The sequence below is a fragment of the Furipterus horrens genome, unplaced genomic scaffold (genome assembly GCF_987537825.1).
Source record: "Furipterus horrens unplaced genomic scaffold, mFurHor1.1.pri manual_scaffold_10, whole genome shotgun sequence".
In the NCBI taxonomy this organism is placed as follows: domain Eukaryota; kingdom Metazoa; phylum Chordata; class Mammalia; order Chiroptera; family Furipteridae; genus Furipterus; species Furipterus horrens.
In genome coordinates this window covers 18,538,744-18,554,766 of record NW_028327180.1, presented here as the reverse complement: position 1 = coordinate 18,554,766, position 16,023 = coordinate 18,538,744, and positions in this window count along the sequence as shown.

Below are 16,023 nucleotides of genomic sequence, written 5' to 3'. Positions count from 1 at the left end.
CTAAGGAGTTTTCACATAGGGGCCATGCTTTCTGGTGCTCCTTTCTGCTTCTGGGCTTTGACGTTGGGTTAGTGGGCCCGTGGGACTGACCTGGATGGCCTCTCACCCGTCCCCATGTTCCCGTGGACCCAGGCTCTCGGGCATCAGCCACTGGGTCTCACCCAGCCTGTGCTAAATGAAAAGCCCGTCACCCTCACAGCCCATGCTGTGCACTGGTCTCTCTCCTTGTTTGGGACATTTTAATCAAATCCTCGAGATCAGGCTGAGTTCCACAGCTTGTACAAGTTCCCTGGGAAGTCCTTGTGCACGGCCGAGTTCGAGAACCACTCTAAACCCCAGCAGGTCGGCCCACATTGCCTTTTCCATCCTCGTATCTCTTGCACCGAGAGTGTCTAAACATGGAAGCTTCAGATGAATATTTACTGAATGAATGAGTGAATGAAATTTCGTGAGACATGTTAGCAGTTTGTATGGGCACAAAAAGGAAGAAGAACCCCACCTCACTCACAGGACAGTGGGACAAGGAAATGGACCGTGCGGAGATACCAGGAACTTCATACCGTAACTTTTGTTAACACAGTCAAGTATGCAGAGCGCCTGGGGATTCTGTGGTGAGCACAGTAGTCACTGTTGGCCACTGGCATAAGCAGAACAGAAGGACCGATGGCGGGCTTGGCTGGAACGGACAGGATGCCTGTGGTGCTGACACCTTTGTCATGAGTTCCTTAAAAGGTGAAGGTACGTGAATTCTGCAAGATTTAAAAGCCTTCAAGTTGCATCACAGCTGCCCCCACCAGTGCCCAGGAGGGGTCAGTTGCCCCTTCGTGTGCCCATGGGGTAGTCCCCATGCACAGCTGAACAAGTCTCATTAAACGTGCCAGCGTGTGCCTCTAGGCTGAGAGGGCCTTGGCTACAAGGTCACCACAGCGTTTGCCTTTGTGTCCCCAGCGCCTAGCGTGGTGCCTGCTTGCACCTGCTTGCATCTAGAAACGTTTACTGAACCCATCCACCCACCGGTCAACGTGGACTTCATTATTAAAACTGTTTCCATGGCACTGGGTTTGGAAACAGGAGAGCAGTGGATTCAAAGAGCACCGTGAGCCTCAGAAGGGAAGCTATTCTCACTTACCAGCTTCTAACTGTCCTATTCCCTCCCTTCCCCACCCCAGCCCTTTCCCTATGATTTAACAGGCAGCTAATGAAATGTACCCTCGTCCTCCAAAAAGAACCTAGCCAGCCGAAAGGGCTTGCACCGAATTCCTTATCCCATCAGGACACTTCATGCCGAGAGGAAGCAACCAGATTTGGTTATTCGCCAGATAAAGTTTCCATTCGAATCTCTTCCTCCTCCCTCCCTCCCTCCTTCCTCCCTTCCTTCCTTCCTTCCTTCCTTCCTTCCTTCCTTCCTCCCTCCCTCCCTCCCTCCCTCCCTCCTTTCCTCCCTCCCTCCTTCCCTTCCCTTCCTTCCTCCCTCCCTCCCTCCCTCCCTCCTTCCCTCCCTCCCTCCTTCCCTTCCCTTCCTTCCTTCCTTCCTTCCTTCCTTCCTTCCTCCCAAATTGTTGCTCTCCACACATGCACTGCATCTAAAGTAGGATGACATTCTCTGTCATGTGCAGCAGCCACCAGATCAATTGCTCCAGGTTCAACTTTTTAAAAATTAAAAGAGACATTATCACCTAAGCAGCTTGTTTGTATGGCCCAGCACTATTTCCCCTGGAGACCCACCAGTCTGCTCTCTCTGGCCCATGAGAAAAGTCTTAGACATTTGGGCCTGCGTTTCAGACCCCCCTCCCGCAGCAGCGGCACTGATGGGTCCAGGCCAACGTAACGCAGCCATGGACAGGGCCAACTTCCCACGCTGAGCCTTGCTCACACTCCGGCTCGTGCCCCTCTTCGGGGATGCATCCTTGGCTTCCCTAAGCCAGGCTCTTGGCATGCAGCAGGCTGACGATCTCAGCATGCCTGGGATAAGAGAGACCTTTGGGGCTGGCCTCCTGGCTTTTTATTTCTGAGGAGGAAAGAGTGGTGGACTCTTTTGCAGTGACCATTGTTCCTTCATCGCCTGACAAACATGCGCTGACCATTACCACGTGTGCCAGGCAGAGTGCAGGGTATGGAGTCTTCTGACAGGCTGCCCGGCTTCATGCCCAGGAGCAGGGAGAGCCCAGGCAGGTGTGGGCATCCGCACAACGTGGAAGTGCTGTGCTCACCAGAAAGATCACAAACTTAAAAATAATATATGATCTCGCAAACATTTGAGTCCAGAGCATGGTTCAAAAACTGTCTCTTAGGTGACCTTGTAGTCCCATACAATCATCTATGGATGGGTGCCCAGAGCCCCCTTTCCTTCTGGCTTTGTTCTCTTTTACTTTTATCTTTCCTGGAGGCCCCTATAGTCAAAGCCCTGAGGCTACTCTTGCCAGCCTCCCCAGCATCCCTGAGACAAACTCTTGCTGATATTTTATCTCACATTCCTTAGTCCTGATGCACTGATGTGCCATAGGACTGCCCCGCTCCACTGGGGACAAGGGAGAGAATACACATGGAGGTGGAGAGAAGGGACCCAGGGTAGGGCAGCCAGAAAATATACAGGGCTATATTATCCTAAATATGTGGGACATACTTATACTAAAAAAGTATTTGTTATTCATCTGAAATTTAAATTTGGCTGGGCATCCTGTATTATCATTTGCTAAGTCTGGCAACCCTCCCACGAGTCCCATCGCCATTTCTGGAAGAAGGCTCCTTAGTCTGCCCTGGTTCAGCTGGCATGACCGCTGCTGTGGGCCGGGGCTGCCAAGGCGCCCTTCAAAAGAGGAAATGCCCCCTTGACAGTGACTTTCATGTCAGACCTCTACTTGATTGATTACATGTTATCCAGGCAAACCCATGATGGAAGTATGATCCAGGCTTCCTCTTCTCCCTGCATTTGAGTGGGTTATTGTATGATGGAGAGGAATCACTTTTTCCTTCAGAGGGCTAGGGCTTCCCTGCGGGTATTCGTTCCCTAGGGCTGCCGTAACAAGTACCACACCCTGGGTGACTTAACCACAGGGACCGATTGTCTCACAGTGCTGGGGCTAGAAGTCTGAGATCAGGATGTCACGGGGGCAGGTCCATCTGAGGCCCTTGAGGGACAATCCATGCCAGGCCTGTCCTTTAGCTTCTGCTGTCTGCGGCTAATCATTGGCATTCCTTAGCTTGTGACGGCATTACCCACATCTCCGCCTTCATCTTCACATGGTGTTCTCCCATGTCTGTGTGTATCGGTGTCTATGTGTCCCCTTTGTATAAGGCCATGAGTCATACTGGATGAGGGTTTATGCTAAGGACCTCATTTTAACTTGATTATCTCTGTAAAGACCCTATTTCCAAATAAGGTCAGATTCTGAGGTACTAGGATTGGGAACTTTAACAGATATTTTGGGGGGCTAGCGGATAAGGAACCATTCAAACCAGAACAGTGCATTTCAATGGGGTGCATATTTGCATTCCCTAGGAAGATAGGGGAACATCCTAATCAGAGTCAGTGGCTGGGCTCCTTTGTGAGCTTTGGGTTGATAATGATTTAAGGCCTTGGAGTAATGGAAGATAAACTGCTTGTCACTGCCCCCTCTGTGTTCCAGGAGATTGCATTTCTGTGTGAGGCGGCCCCAGCATTACCCTGCAAAGGGCTTTTCCATTATGTTAAGAGCTGGTGATGATAGCCACCATTAATATTCAGCCCTTTGGCCTCCACCCTCTCTCATTCCCTCTGCCCCAAGCGCGCTTCCCTCTGACCCTCCACAAGGTAACATCGGCACTATTTTCCCCAAGAGACCGCTGCAATTATTTGCCTACAGCAGGGGGAACTGGGGATGCTTAGAGTATGTTCAAGGAAGGGCGTGTGGGAGAGGAAAGGGGGGCCTTTCCCGGAGATCTTCGCCCTCCCCCTTCCAAACAAATATTAGAATAAAGTCTCTGCTTGTTTCCCTTCCTCCATCCAGATGCTGGGAGAACAAGATAAAATTCCTGGTCAGCTTGGGCCCTGAAGTCTCATTTATTTATTAAGAAACGATGCTGTTTTTCTTCTAGGAGCCATCTGTCCTGCTCTCCTGAGCTCTGTCCATCATCAGAGAAATGAAAGGGGGGCAAGATCTTCTAATGGGCTGGAGGGCTGGGTGGTGTATGTGTGTGTGTCTTGATGTCTGAATCACCATGGAGAATGAGTGGTTTTTGAAGCCTGTCCAGGAAATTTGGTTCTAAGAACAGCTTGCTAATTTGAGCTCCTTCAGGACTGACGGGCACGATGAGGTTGGCATGATGTCCAGAACGAGTGGCACCGTGGCAGCTGAAAGTGATGTATCAGTTTGCGAGGGCTGCCCCAGCAGGTTGGGTGACGTCAGCAACAAGCAATGTATTCTCTCCCAGTTCTGGGGGCTAGAAATCTAGGCTCAAGGTGTCAGCAGAGTCAGTTTCTCTTGAGGCCTCTCTCCTGAGCTTGTGGATGGCCGCCTTCTCCCTGTGTCCTCACGCGGTCTTCCCTCTGTGTGTGACTGTATCCTAATTTTCTCCTTTTATAAGGACACCAGTCCTCCTGGATGAGGTCCCACCCAATGACCTCATTTATCCTTCATCACCTCTGTAAAGACCCCATTGCAATCACAGCCACGTTTTGAGATACCGGGTTCAGGACTTTAGCACATGAGTGGGGATGAGGGAGTCACAATTCCGCCCATAACGATGCCCCTGCATGAGATCCAGGGGAGGCTTGGCTCTCAGGTGTTTGACTCTGCCTCTGGACAAGTGGCTCTGAAAAATGTGTCAGATGGAGTTCTTTGGTTTTCAGCAACAGAAATGACCCAGGTTCACTTGAACAACACGAGAATTGACTGGGATGCGTTGGGAGGCACAGCCAGGCAATGGGAAGGCTGGAGAACCTGGCAGCCACCCTGGCCTTGTGGCGGCCGGCCAGCAGAAAGTGTCCTGCAGACACGCTGCTCAGGGTGACCAGGGCATGGTGGCTGAAAGGAGGGAGCTCAGGTGTCCTAGAGGCCAGCCCCCACCAGGACCTCCACGGTGCTAGAGGAGGAGGGACCCTGTGCCTTGGTCACGGTGATGGGAGCCAGGGACCAGATCCACAGCACCCAAGACCACCTTGCGTTGGGAGGAGTACTGTCCCAATAGAAAATGAGCAGCTGTCAAAAAAGGGAATAGATGTTGGGAGGCCAAAATGGTGATAAAGATCGGCCACATGCCTTATTTTCTGGCTTGAAGAGGCGGGGAGAGGGCTGGATTGGACAACCTCCATGCTCTGTCTTCAGTAAACATCTGCTAAAGCCTCCCCCTAACCCCCTTCCTTGTCAGCTGGGGGGTAAGACTTGCATTCTGGGATTCTTAATGGCCCATGGTGCTGCCCTGGCTATTGCTTCCTCCCAGTGTTCCCCCAGGGAAAGCAATGGCCTCTGTCTGTTTGGGAAGGTCACCAGGCTTATACTGCTATAAAAAAGCAGAGGGAACAGCTCTCTGGTATGAATCAGTTTATTAATGTCTTCTTTGTGATTTGTACTGGTAGTAAATACTGTATTATATTCATCATAGACAATAGTTCGACTTGCCATTCTTTCTCTGGTCCTCTGTTAACATGTCTATAAAACCAGAAGGGTGAATTAAATTAGTATTAAGGTCTCTTTCAGCTCTAGCTCTATTGGATTCCATGGTAATTAAAGTCCTCAGGGCGAGTGGTCTATGGGGTTCACTGTGAGGCCTCCCCCCAGAACTTGGAAATGGGAAATGTAATTTCCCTCTGAGAGAAAAAATTATAGAAACCAGTCAGCACCAAATCAAAGAAAGTATCTTCAAAGACTCCTTAAGTGGACAGAATGGATCTTAGACCAGAGCAGCCTGGAGCATCGCGCACATGGGGAAAAGGGAGGCTGCAGACGTGAGCTCATCAGAACTTAAGATTTGGCCAAGGCAAGGCTGGAGTAAGATAGGAGTGGGGGCCCTCACACATCAAAAGGTTCTACGCCCTCTCTTGGCTGCATCTGTGTGATGGAGATGGGGAGGGGCCTCAGGCTATAATAACTGGGTGTCCCTAACTGGGGAAAACAGTCCACGTTGTTAACAACCCATATTGCACAGGGACCAACCAAACAGGAAGGCCTTTAGCTACAGCTGGAACAGGGAGGAGCATCCCCACCATGCACAGCATTTACCCTTTCGGGACTGGGATATCTGTGGCATCTCTGGTTTTGGAATGGCCATGAGTAGGAGCACTTAAGTAGCTCAGGGCAGAAGCTATTTACCAATCATTTCAAAATTATTTTAATGTTTTAATAATTTGAATATGTGAATTGTTTAATTCATTCTTTCTCGGATGCCAACTCACCAAGCGATCCCTTGATTTGAACGCAGTTTTCCACATACCTCTAGCTATTGGGAAAGAATAGGTATGACCAGGTTCCATGATTGTAAGATGACTGTATTTTTCAAGATTGACAAACAGACTTTTCTGTTTCATCAGTCTCGAGGGAGGCTGGTCACATTGTTCATGTGAATTTATCCCTCTGAGGGGAACCCACTCTCAGCTTGCTGACACAGTCAACTGCCTAAATTCGAAAGGAAAAAAAAGGCCCAAACTTACCCTGTGGAAATACTTCTTGGAAGCAGCCAGCCAGCCTCTCTTTCAAACTTAGAATCAGTGGTTCAAGGGTACCCTTACTTTTCCATAAGACCTCTGGCTAAATTCCCACAGCGTGGGAAAATTCACCTGTAGACAGGTCAGCATGATGCAGTGTGTATTGTGCGTATGTGTGTTATTCAAGTAATACTAATCTTATTTTCAAACAAAATCTCACACAGGCCCCAAAGCTCCAGTTCAGCATAACCGTGTGCCAGCCATCGCTGCTTGAGTGTGTAATAAGCACTTCACAAATAAGGTGCCCGAACAGAATTCCTGATGCCCTACCCTTCTCTATACCTGCTCCTCCTCTCCTGCTCCGGCCAAAACCTAAACTCGTTCCCAGACCCTCTCTTCTCAAACTCTTGCTTCCGCTTACAAACTCTATTTAGAATCCCGTTGCCTCCAAGCTGGGATCCCTCTACCTGAAACCTCGTCCCCGGCCACCATCCCCTCTTGCCTGCATCACTGCAGTAGCCTTCACATAGGCCTTCCTGTGCCTGCTCCTGCTTCTGTGTGTTTACAGTCTATGTAGTGAAGTGCTGTGTTTAAAAATGTGGGTCAGCATGATTCTCCCCGCTCAGAGTGCCCCAGTGTTTCCCATTGTGCTTAGAGTTCAATTCAAACTCCTCTCTGTGGTCGGCCCAGCCCTCCACCGTCTGGTTTCCCGACATCCCGATGAACCGCTCTCCCTCACTGCCTTGGCTCCGACACACTGGCTCATTGTTGTGCCCCAGACTTGCCAAGCTTGTTCTCTGTTTTGCATTCCCTGTCGCCCCTGCCGAGAACCACTGGTGCCCTTGACTTTGAGTGGCTCACTCCCTCACACCAATCAGGTTTTTGCTCAAAGGATACCTCAGAGAGGCCTTTCCTCACCACCTTGTTGAAACAGCCACTCATTTCTACTCTTTAGATTCTTGGCAACTGCCACCCCCAGCGTTTGGTAGTGGATGCCATGGTGTGCCACCCAGCTGCCCCGGCAGGATTGAAAGACACTTGTTGCCTTTGCCGCTGGGAGTGTTGGCTGCTACCAGCTGAGACCTGAGACACTGCCCAGGCCCCAGCCTTTGCTGAAAGAAGTTGCTTCCCTCAGGTTTCTGCCCCCTCCCCGGAGGTAGCCTGCCTCCAGTGACTGATTATGCATTGTGCTCAACGCCCTGGCCTCAGCGGAGACAACTCTGCTTGTTGTCCCAAGTTCCAGGGCTCCCCAGTAGGACTGCGTGCGGCTTCTGCTGCAAGCGCATCAGCGCTCAGCTCTTCCCTCTGCTGATCCTGCATCCCTCATCCCTCACGGGTGTTGTTCCTGAAAGTACCCCGCCCCCCAAACCTTCTCAGATCCATGTCTTAGAGTCTGGTTCCTGTAGAACCTGACCGTGGCCGCTACCTAAAACTAGCTGTTTATTTCCTGTCTTTCCAACTAAGATTTAAGTTCCATACGGGCAGGGATATTGTCTTTCTCACCTGTGTATCCTATACCAGATGCTTAGCAGGGTGCATGCTATACAGTAGGAGTTCAGTGAATATATGCTGAATGAATGAATGAATGAATGGAGGGGGCTGTACAGAAAGCTCTCCTCCCTCTGCCACTCTCACAACTCCCACCACCTGAGAAGTACCTGAGACACCTCACAGTACCTGAGGGCAGAGCTGATTTTGGAATCAGGACATTAAGGTTCACGACCAGGCTCTGTTACTGAGAAGCCTTTCCAGCGCCTCCTCAAACGTCAAGACGTGGCCTTGAAGACACTTCAGTTCATTCAGCTAGGACAGCAACCCCACACTCCACTCTGGGAAAATGGGAAGGATAAGAGAATTGGTGGGGGATAAGCCATGGGGCTCTGGAAAGGACCCCAGGAAATGTAGTATCCCCCATGAGATCTGGAGTTGGAAGGATGACCTGAGACTCTGGAACCCCATGTCAGGGATGGTCCCCTTCCTCAACAGTGCCTGGAAGAGATGCTACCGGGGACCTGCCCTGGTAATGTTCCCACAGAGTGTCCAGGAAGCCATGGCCCTGGTGACAGCTCATTTTCTCCTGAGCCTTTAACAGTAAGTGTTCTATTTCCAGCATTAGAATTCCTGGAATGTTTGATGTGCCATCACCTTAAGGAGGTAAAGACCATTTCTGGGTCAGGAAAGGTGACAGAAGGCACATTTTCACTGCGTGTTTGTTTTCTCCTAGTCTGTGTGCCGATCGCTCTCACATCTGACTATTTGTCTCCATCCTAATATGTATTTTTGACAGAGATGGGAACGAACGAGCTTTAGATCTGACTACTCCCCTGGACAGAAACCTCATGAGCAGGGATCAGATTATGCTGGGAAAGCTCCGCCCTGAAACTGGGCGGGACCTGTGGCCAGGTGTGCCACAGACTCCTGCCAGGTGAAGCCCCCAGCCCCAGAGAGGAGAGTCCAGAGGAGGAGCCGTTCCGGGGTGGCCTCAGCCAGACCAAGCCGTCAGAGCAGTTGCCACTTGGATTTTGCTTTGTCCAAAAGACAGCTGGAGCAAATTCCACTGCCTTGTCTCTAGGAAGAGGTTCTAGGGTTACCAGTCATTTTTCTCCCCCTAAAGACCTTTCACGAAGCAAAAAGGAAAGTCACCCAGAGTCAACCCTCAAATGTCCAACAGCCTTTGAGATAGTCTGGACACAGCCACAGTGGCCTGGGCGGGCTCCGTGCACACTGTCTGAAGACACCGGTCCTGGATCCCTCTGCAGGTTGGCAGTGGCCTGGGAGGCAAGAAGGAGGGACCTAGCAAGAGGCCTCAGCTGGACAGAGTGCATCGGTGCCCTAGAACCAGCCAGAGAAGCTAAACCCCACCCTCAGCACGCTGAGGCCACACACCCAGCCTGGGGAAAACTGCCTCTGAGGACCTCGGGGACACACACCATTGGCCTAAGTACAAGCAGAGCCAGGCACCAGTTATAACAACTGATGAGCAAACATCTTCATTGAGAAGCAGGAAATGCCTCATTTCTCCATGGCTAAATTGTTTTGCACCATTTCGTCACCATTCTAAAGAATAAAGCCATTACTATTACATAATGTCCTCATCAGGATACAGGACAGGTGTACCTCAGGCTCTGTTCTTGATCCCTTTAGTTGGGTGACTTAGTAATCTGGGCTAAGACCTCCCACATTTTGTAATTAATTTTTTTTTTTATTTTTAGGCTATAGACTCTGCACTTGTGAGTAATAATATAATAATGACCATTTCTACCATTACTTTTGAATGCCTGCTATGGATCAGGCCCTGCTCTAGGAAATAGAAAAACAGTGGGAAGCAGGCCAGCACAATGTGAACTCTTCAAGGAGTTTGTAGCTATTCATCTTGAGATGGATAATGTCTTCCCCGTCCTACAGCCGAGAGCATTAAGATTCAGAGAGTTTCGGTTACAGCGTGTAAAGGACTTGCCGTGATGTGTCTGGAATTGTTGTTGCCCTTAGTGCAAAGTTGCCCCTTGGGAACCAAACCGAGTGATGCTGGAGCTGGCCTTGGTAAGCCGCCTTGGCCGGCTGCTGCTGGGGGGTTCTAGCAATAGGGTGCACCACAGGAGGCTGGAAGTCTGGAGAGGAGAAGGGACTTGCACCCTCCTGGGTGCTTTCTGAGGGTTTCTTTGCTGCTTCCCTCCAGTAGCCACCCTTCGTTCTTGTAGCGGCGGCTCAGTCCAGTTGGCAGTTGTTTCAACGCTGGCAGAACCGGCTCCTTCTGAGACGCCAGTGCCGGCCGAGCAGCGGCCCCTCCTCAGAGAGCTGAGCCCCAGCTCTAAGCTTCTGTGTTCCTAACTCTAACCTGAGGCCTGGGAGGGTAGAGGGACAGGGAGGGCTGCTTCCCGAAGTTGCTGCCTTCATGATATCTTAGTGCTTTTTTCTTTTTCTTTTAATTTACTAGTTGACCATTCTTTATATAAAACCCTCCCAGTCCGAAATAACTGCTGTGGTCCCTGTCTCCTGCCTTATGTGCTGTGGCCACAAAGCTGAGAAAGTGGCAGGGCTGGGCTCAGAGGCTAGCCCAGCTGACTCCCAAGCCCCAAGCCCCATAAGAAGACCGGGCTCACCCTTCACAATGGAGAAGATTAATAGTGTCCAGGAGGTCTCCAGAGAGGGGAGGGGACACCTGCCACTAAAACATGGTACCAGCCCACCTCTGTACCTTGGCCTGCTCATGTCCCTCTGAGGGAGGCTGGCGGCCTTCCAGTCAGTGCCCAGTCCTACAGCCATCTCCCTGCTTCTGTCCTGCCAGTGGGACCTGGGATCTGGGTTAAGCAGAGGTCTCTTGGTCTTGGGCAAAGCAGACCCTTTCCCCAAGTCCAGGAGGTGAGCCATGATTGGTGTAAGCCAAGCTATTGATCTAAGCCAGCCACGGTTGGTTATCTCCCTCCCGTTTGCCTATGACTGGCCATGTAACTTGGTTATGGCCAATGAGACAGAAAGACAGAAGGGAATGAAGCAGAAAAAGAAACATACATGGGTGAGTGGAGGAAGTTACCACCCTGCCTGCTCCTTCTGGCTCAGAGCTCCTGCAGCCATTTTGGACCATGAGACAGACAGACACTATTGAGAATGAAAAGCCAACAGCCAAGGGCAGAAAAGCAAAGAATTCAAAAGAGCCAGGATTCCTCACGGTTCTCCGCAGTCCTGGACTCCTGTCTCCACCTTCTTATGTGGGAATAACTAAGCATTTCTATTGCTTATGCCACGAGGGGTAGTCAGGGATCCTGCTCTTTGAAACCCAAAGCACTTCCATCTCCTACAAAATAAGCTTTCCTAACCAATGCTGAGCTCCTCGGTGCCGGCCCAGCCCTCACTCTACCGCTGTGGCCTGCACCCCAGAAAGGGCAGTCCCTGGCCTGACAGTGGCCGCTGGCCACTCTGCAGTGGCGGCCCCAGCGCTCTGCACACACGGTGTTGTCTGGGGCTGGGCTCCAGCCTGGGCCTCAGAGCAGAAGGCCGTGTAAATAAAGGTGCTTATGTTTTATAGACCAGTCAATATTTATTCAGTCCCAGCAGAGCCGTGGACTGCGGGAACAGAGAGGCTATAAACTGTCTTCTGTGCTGATGCTCGAAATGGTGCTAGAGGAAAGGGGCTTTTCTGTGTCCTCACTGCAAAACAGGCCTCTGCACAGGAGAGCTTTGGGGGCCCCTGGGAAGATGAGGGTGGGACAACCTGGTAAGTGAGGACCATGGACCATGCTGGTCCTCAGTGCAGCTCTAGCCCGCCATCTGGGGGGCTTATCTCAAATGCCGTCAAGCCCTGAGTATCCAGGGGCCTCTCTTCAATCCTCACGTAGAGGCTCTCTTCAGAAAGCCTGCTCTTTTAATTTTTCTTTTTAATCTTCACCCAAGGACATTTTTTCAATGCGGAGAGGGAGAGAAACATGATGTGAGAAAGAAACATTGATTGGTTGCCTTCCATACATGCCCTGACCGGGTGTGGGGAGTTTGAACCCACAATCTAGGTATGTGCTCTGACTGGGGATCAAACCTGCAACGTTTTGGTTTGCAGGCCGATGCTCCAAGCAACTGAGCCACTCAGCCAGGCCAAGCCTGTTCTTTTAAGGGTGGCAATTGTGGGGTCTTTATTAAGTGATGGAAGGCACACACGCGCAGACACCTTGGGGCCCCCTTACCCTTGCTTTTCCCGGCCATCTGTCCACGGCCTGTGTCCTGGTGACTGTGTCACTCTTGCCCCCACCCCCCAACCGCGGCTGCACTGCTGCGTTCTCCCTCAGCTCCCCATTTTCGTCTCTCCCTCTAACCCGGCCTTTGTTCGCACACTTCTTTTCTGCTTTTTCTTCTGACAATGCCTTTCCTCTTGACCACTCTGAAGGTTCTAATCAAACCCGCCAAGTCTCAGCTTACACGGCTGTGCAGTTTCCTTTGATCTCTGCTGTTCTCACTGGGCGAGAGCTTTCCTCTGGACCAGTATAACAATTTATACTTATTGAACTAGAATCACTAGAATTTGCTGCTTTGTGTATGTTTCCCCTGCCCCCTTTCTCTTACATAACAGATCAATGGTTCTCAACCAGGGGGTGAGCCCCCATTTCCAGCCCAGCACACACTTAGCATTGTCTGGAGACGTTCTTGGTTGTCACACTATGGGAGTTCTGTGGGCATCTAGAGGGTGAGAGGCCAGGGATGCTGCTATAAACATCCTGCAATGCACAGGGCAGCCCCCCACACAAAGAATTATCCAGAATTGTCCAGCCCAAGATGTCACTGCTGCCAAGGTTGAAAAACCCTGTATTAGATTATAAGCTTCCTGAAGACAAAACTATACTTCCTATACTTTTTATTCTTCATAGAATGCAGTTTTGAAATAGCCTTGTTCAATTATTTTTGAGTGACTGTAAACATTTCCTATACATTTATATAGCTAGTTTTGAACCTGTATATAGATGCCTACTGCCCAAAGAGTGGTCTCTCATCCATTGCATCCACAAAATATTCCCATTCGTCACCATGCACCATATCTATGAGAGCTCATGGCCGTGGCGACCCTTCATCATTGAGATTCGGAGCGTCTCCCGGCATGGCTTGCGTTGCTGGGCCCCATAAAACAAAGTCCCAGCTCATATTCTCTCTGCTCCTTACAGAAGCTCCTTCTTTAAGTGATGCTTTAGTGTATCATGTCTTCCGTCTTTATAGAGGGTCCGTAGAAGCGATGCTCTGTTGAACAGCATTTCTAACTCTTCTGTGGAGCTATAGTCAGCTTTATTTCAGATGCTCACCGCACTGGAAGGTGCCTGTAATGCAGCGCCTTCAATTTACAAATGGGGAGGGTAAGGTTCTGTGTTGCTCAGTGCCCTTCATCCAAGGACCTGCATGATGAATTCCTACCTAAGTTTAATTCCAGGAAAACATTTTGTCTCTGTAGATGAATATGTATGCAGTATATTGTCAAGAAAACAAAAACCTACACAACCCAATATGCGTCTCTTTTTGGCTTAGCTGTCAGAAAAGTTAGAACCAAATTAAGTGCCCAAGTGTTAGAATCTGCTCCACTCAGGTGTCTGAAACCATCTATTTTCTTGTGCCTTCTTCAGCAGGAGTGTTATCCTTAAATGCCTTTTCTTGCACCGTGTTCTAATCTTCAAGCTGCCTCAAATCTTCTGAAAGTAAGTAGGATACCAATCTTCACTTAAAAAAATAAAAACTTCTTAATGTTATTACGAACCATCTTCCACCAGGCACCTGGGCTCTGGGGTGGAGGCAGCCTGGGTTAAAATTTCACCTCTGCCACTTTTCATGAGACTCACCTTGGGCTTATTTTCTTAACCTCTATTGGAATAATCATAGCTACCTCATAGGGTTGCTGAAAGAATCAAATAAGAAATGGTATGCCAATGGAAGCGCCTTTCTGTGTCATATGTAAATAGGTATCAGCTGCTTTTCAATAATATTGACATTTTTCACTTGAACATAGGTTCTTACATTGATCGTTGACCTTCCCATTAAAAGATCATGTGATTGACAGAAAGTCCTCACTCTCTGTCCCTGTGATTTTAACTAGGAAGGTAAGTTATGTACATAACAGCACAACACTCCATGTTGGGTCCTCTGGTTGGAGGTTGTGGCGGCTGTCTGCAGAGCTTGGCACCGCCGGGGCTCTGCCACTTAGGCTTCTGGCTGGCCTTGAGGCTTCCCACGGCCAATACAGGAGATATAGCCCTAAAAAGTCTACTTGCTTTTGCTTCTTGCCTTAAGATGGGATGAATTTAGGAATCAATGAAGAATACTGAATAGTCTGTATGTCTTTATCATGAAACCGTTTGCCATTTGTTTAGAAGCCCAGAGGCCCTGAGGAAAGTTAAGTAGCACAATTCCTTTTGGGGGAAAAAGTCTTCAATTTTTAGAGTAGTTTGATTCTCACAACTCCTTGCAAGGAAGACAATGGAGAAACTGAGGCTCAGCAAGGCATCAGGGCATGTCCTGGTCCCACGGCAGCTAGTCACTGCACCTGCTTCCCTGGGGCTACTGCAGTCCCAGGGAACCATGCAACACTCTAAACTGCTCAAACTAACACCCCCACAAACCCAGACACACTTCCATTCTTCACCGAGTGAAAAGGAGGGGATTTGGGATTCAAGTTAGTAAACCTTTCAGAGCTGTGTTATCCAAATACGGTAATCGTTAGCCACACATGCCCCTTGAAATTTAAATTTTAGGTAGTTAAAAAGAAACAAAGTTAAAAATCCAGTTCTTCAGTTGCACTGGCCTCCTTTCAAACCCTCAAGCCGTGGCCGGGGGTGCCCATGCTGGGCAGCTCGGCTGGAGAACATCTCCTTCGGCACTGGAAGAACTATTCAGCAGTGCTGGTCTGGCGCCATTTCCTCCCTATCTGGGGTGGGACGCAAAATAGAGGCCTTGCTGCATGTCATCCATTTCTTACCATTCTGAAATACATGCTTTTTCCGGAGGAGGTCTTTGTGACGGGGCGCTGTGGGCACTGACCCGCCCCTGCGTTGGCCTTTTTTGGCACCTCCACATTTTGCACTGCAAGCTGCTGGTGCCGTTAGGGAGAGCCGCAGTAGCAGCAAGCCCAGAGACCCGCGGGCAGCTGTCCTTTACTCCAGATAGGGGTGTATATTCCAGGGTGTGACCCAGCCAGTGACACAGGGGCAATCTCAAATATCTGAAGGAAATGAGAGCTTTTACTTTCTCAAATGGAGTTCCCCTCCCAGCATGGCCCCTGGCAAGACGCCCCAGTGCCCTTGACCCCAAAGAGAAAGAGCAAGAGATCACTCGGTTTCTAAAAGGGCAAACTTGCTGTCCATTTGCTCCCTTTATGTTAATTTAGAGAAATTAAAGTGTTGAAATACAGTGTTAGATGCTTAGGTAGTTTCTAACTCCCCAGGGAGGTTTCTTCTTTATATCTCTTGGTACATTAAAGAAAATAGAGACTAAATGCTCTCACCGTTGTCTCTCTCTGCCCCTGAAACCAGATGACCTTGACTTTTCATAATTCTCTGCTTCTCTGGAGGCTTTGGCGTGGGGACAGATCCCTCGCTGGAGCACCCGCATGGTGCCTTTGAAGCTTAGAACAGTCTTTTTTTTTTTCCTTGTCCCAAAATAGTGCCTCTCTGATTACCCCTGATGCCCAGGCTGTCATTATCCCAGGTTTCTGGCTCTTGCCTCCTCCTTACCCAGATAATGTCTGGCACACAGAATGTTGTGTCTTGCCCCTAATTTGACATTTTTCCTGAGTACTTTGTTAATAATAATAACCATCTCACCACCCATTGAGCTCCTACCACGTGCCAGAGACGGTGGTGAGGACTTTATAGGCGTCACCTACATGTAATCCCATCACCTCCACGGCCCTCACCTGGCTCCAAGCCGCTGTCCTCTCTCACCTG